The following is a 5,158-nucleotide window of genomic DNA, read 5'->3' as shown; positions in this document are numbered from 1 at the left end:
TTGAAAAGTTTAATACAAAACTTCATATATAACTGCTGGTAGTTACAAAGTGTTTGTAGGTTGTTAGTCAAGAATTATTGGGAAGTTATAGTTTTTTGTATGACTGTAACAAAATAGTTATTTGGGAAGTTACAGTTTGAAAATTAATACAAAACTTCATATTTGAAAACTGTTAGTTACGATGTGTTTGTACGTTGTTACAAAATAGTTTTGGGAAAGTTATAGTGTGTTCGTAGAATGTTACAGAATAGTTAGTTGGGAAGTTGCAGTTTGAAAATTAATATAAAACTCCATATTTGAAAACTGTTAATTAAAAAGTGTTTGTAGGTTGTTACAAAATAGTTTTTTAAAAGTTACAGTGTGCTCGCTAACTATTACAAAATAGTTAGTTGGAAAGTTGCAGTTTGAAAATTAATACAAAAGTCCATATTTGAAGTCTGTTGGTTACGAAGTGTTTGTAAATTGTTACAAAATAGTTATTGGGAAGTTACAGTATGTTCGAAAATCGTTACAAAACAGTTACTCGCAAGGGGATAGTTTGAAAATTTTTACAAAACTCCATATTTGAAAATTGTTAGTTACGAAGTATTTGTAGGTTGTTACAAAATAGTTATTGGGAAGTTGAATGTTATTAAAGACTATTACAAAATGCTTCAATGGGAAGTTAGAGTGTGAAAATTAATACAAAACTCCATGTTTGATGATTGCATGCTACAGTGTGCTTATAGGTTGTTACAAAATACTTATTGTGACAAATGACGAATGGCATTCAAATAAAATAGTTTATTTGAAAACAGTTCGAAAATGGCATGCATGTGTCGAATCGGCTCAGTAGTTTATTACATTTATTCAAAAAGTTTGATTATCAATTTAGTTATTGGATTAGTGATACGTAAACCCAATTCTTACAGTCAATTACATGTTTTGGGTTTTGTGTATGTCTTCAAAAAACATGTTACTTATTCTATACTTACTAATTCTCCAGAATTTAGTTACTAGCTTATATCGTTTCTTGCCACATATTAACTCCCACCTATGTGTACGTCCGTGTTAGCTCATGATCGACACACAATCATTAATTCAACAGAAGGTTAAAACACTAAAGCTTATGTGACCCAAAAGGAGTTTTAGATCATTCAAATGTCTTCATCGAGCAATTTTGGTGGCGGATCTACTGAGTTAAGGTACCAATATCGGTACTGCCACTGCGGAAAAAGGGCTAGGCTGAAGATCGTGGAGTCACAGAAACCAACGAAGGGGTTGCTGTACTTCTATTGTGAAGGAAAAACTTGTGCTTTTTTCGCTTGGTGTCATCCAATAGGGAGGAATCATGAGCAAGTTCAGGCTAACTACTGCCCTCCCTCACCGAATCGACAAGCAATAAGTAGAGAAAGCTCCTTCGACAGTCCCGGAACAGTGCAAAATGAACCAAACTCTTTCCCGTATCATGTGCATCGAATCGAACAAGATATTCGACAAATGAAAACCTTCATGATGATATCGGTAGCGGTCGCCTTTCTGTTGATCGTAATAGCAATTTTTCACTGACAGCACTTTCAATTTTTCGCCCCATATGATATAAACTTCGCCTGTAGTTTGTCGGAGATGTATCCTTCATAGGCAAAGTTACACTGACATCCTAGTACTGTTGACTTTCCATTTTGGCAGGTGATCTAGAAGATAGAGTAAACAGTAGATCCAGTCGTATAGTTGTATGAAACTGGTGAAGTCACACTATTAGTTTTTTGTGGAGTTATATGATTGCTCTTTTATCTGAAATCACCTGTGTTGTTCAATTGTTTTGTGTTAATGACTCCAACTAATTAATTGTATAATGATGCACAAATGGTTACCTTAATTGTAAATTGTTACAATTCGTACGTTCTTACTTACAGCTTTGTTCGTCCTAAGTTACAACATTCAGTGAATTAGTTGTAAAATTGAAAATCTTTAATAAAGCATCAGGAGCAGAAGGAGGTGCTTATTCAGGTACTATCACATTGTGGGTCATTGAATGACCAACGCCATTCAGTTTTACACATCTGACTCTGGGCCAAAAAACTGACATTCATTGTGAGATTTTGTGCACAATATTTTGCGTATTACTGTGTATGCACAATGTCAAAATTAAGGTCACTAATGTGTAACTCAGTATTCACATCGGTACCCTTAATGTTGCAATACAGGTCTTACCATGATAAAAATTGCCCAATTGGTATTTTATTTTCTGATGCTGATTAGTGACACGACGTAACACTTATTATTTTATGTATCGATACTAAAAATATAGTTCAACAAATTTTGTCCATACGATTGACAAACTGTTCATATATTGTTACAATTCGTAAGTTATTATTTACCTCTTTGTTCGTTCTGAGTTACAACATACATAAAATTTCTGGTCGAATTTGAAATCTCCTATAGAGCATTGGAGCAGAAGGAGGTACGAACCGCTCATAGAGGTAGTAAATTTGGGTCATACACCGACCAAGGTCATAGAGTGTTACACATCTGACTCTTGGCCAAGAAACTGTTGCATAATTTGGGCTGTCATACCTCCCTTTGACAGTGTAACTGTGCATGCACACAGTGAAATGTACATGAATCTAAGGTGTAACTCTGTATCCACGTGACTCTTAAAAGTTGGTGGACAGGACCAAAACATGATAAAAGCTGCAAACATGTGTTGAAGTCTGTAAACGATTGGCAACAGCACGTAACACGTATATTCACTGTCGGTACAACAAATCTGGCCTGGAAACGTAACAAAACTTATCCGACATGGTTCAGGCACTGCATGTGGGTCTACAGTCTCTTCTCCCGTGATGTACTAGTTGCCCTCATATGCGTTCGTGAAGATCTCACTATTTTAATGAGATGTTCGAGAAAGTCTCGCTACGCAATGTTTTGGGGTTCGAAACGATCATCGTAACTATTCTCAATAGATACTTAATAAAGTGTCTAAGAAATTTAATGTGTCAGTGGGAGGAATTATCGTTTCTACCAAGGGCAATAGCACAAACAAGAGAAGAGAAAAGGTTCATCGAATATTAACTAGTTGTATTATCACTAGTTGTAATATCGGGGAATATTTAGTTGGAATATTATTCAGTTTTAAATAGAGCAAACGAAAAGCTGCTGATTGCAAATTCATTAGTTATAATAAATTGTAACACACAGCTAACTGGTTGTAACGCAATCCGTACATAGTGAAACGTACAGGTCACTGATGTGTAACTGTTTATCCACATGACCCTTAATATTGGTGTACATGTCATTTCATGACAAAAGCTGCAAAATTTGTTTTATTGTGTGAACAGAGAACCACTACAATTCAATGGCATGCATCGAACTCTACAGCTTCAACTGCAACGACAAAATTGTTTGGCCTGGAATGCGTTGTCCAGTGATATTTTACCACATTGTGAGGGTCCTGCGGAGTATAAAAGGGGGCGGTTGCAGAAGTATATCCCTCAACAACAAAAATTTTCCTGTCCACCTTTCATTACTACACAAACATTTTCCATTTTCAATAACTTCACACTTCCCATTTCTTTCTACTGAAGGGTGGCAATAAACCCGTGCATGAAATTTATTATTAGTATTTTCCAACCCTCCTTTAACCTCAATTGCAGTGTCATCAATAGAGGGTTCACACAGAAATCAAGTTCTTGGGTGCCAAATAGCAGCCAGTAGGTTGCATGATGTTCGAGAAGATCTCGCTAATTTAATGAGATGTTCGAGAAGGCCTCGCTACATCAATTATTTTGGGGTTCGAATCGACCATCTCTATATTCTCAATAGACACTTACTAAAGTGTCTAAGAAATTTTATGTGTTAGAGGGGAGGACTTTTTGTTTGTGCCAAGTGCAATTGCACAAACGAGAGAAGAGGAAAAGTTCATCAGATATTAACTAGTTGTAGTATCACTAGTTGTAATATCAGGGAATTTCTAGTTGTAATATCAGTAGTTTTAACTAGATAAGACGAAAAACTGCCGATTGCAAATTCATTAGTTGTAATGAATTGTAACAAATACATAACTGGTTGTAACTCAACATGTACATAGAGTAATCAAAATTTGTTGCATTTTAAATATTAGTTACCCTACTTTCAAATTACTTGTCCCAATGAAGTATCATGTTCTTCTGCGAAACTGTTACTTATTATGTGGTCATGTGGAACCAAACCAAGCCGCAAATTGTAAGTTCATTTCTGTACTGAAAGAGTAATACCTATTGAAGTGCCTGTAATACTATCTGTAATACTTATCGTTAATATAATTGTAAACAAATTGTCTAAATTTTAACATATAGGTAAATGACAAGGTGCCTGTACAAGCACATCAATAAGCGGTAACAGCTTATTAACGTCCTGTAACGTACATATGCTAGTGGCAACTTCTTGTTACACTTGAAAAGTAAGGTGACTGACGAATAATTGGAAATTCACCTGAACCAATTGTTGTTGGAGTACAGGTTATGACCCAATCAAATTAAACCATTATTTCATCCACACACTATACATTTGACTAAACGTTGAGTCTATTCTCTCGTTAATAGGTGGTTGTCATGCCTTCATCTAATCACCCAGGAGTACTATCCCATGGAGAACAACATGAAATGACATAGCAAGCAGTTGGTCAAGTTACCAGAAGAAACCATTTACTATGTATGGTCTCAAATAGGTGCTCTGTTAAAAATTTCTACCTCTTTTTTTCTCCCACCTAATTCTTTATCAGTAGATACTTCTAACATCCAACCAAAAAGCAGTAGGTATTAGTATAGTCATGCAATCCACAAACGAAGGATCTCATACAAGTTTACCATCAAATGTTCGGTAAAAAAGACGGAAAGTATCGTTGGATCCAACAAATGCCATAAGCAAGTACGAAACACCAGATGGGAGGGTTTTATATGGTACCAAACGCGAGTTCAGGAACGCTCCACTTAACACCAACAACTCTCTGGGACTAGCTGGTCACATTTTTAAAAATACCGTCAACGATCATCTACCGTCTGGCTATTTCGTTATGGACCATGAACCCATATGGGAGCCTGTTCGTGAGCGAAGAATGGAATTAGAGGTATTTTGTCGCTGGCATGGCATCCGCGTCCCGAGAACAAGGTCAGCGGATCTTGTTATAGGACCACAAGCC

Source organism: Coffea eugenioides, chromosome 6 (assembly GCF_003713205.1).
Source record: "Coffea eugenioides isolate CCC68of chromosome 6, Ceug_1.0, whole genome shotgun sequence".
Lineage (NCBI taxonomy): Eukaryota > Viridiplantae > Streptophyta > Magnoliopsida > Gentianales > Rubiaceae > Coffea > Coffea eugenioides.
This window is presented reverse-complemented; position numbering follows the sequence as displayed.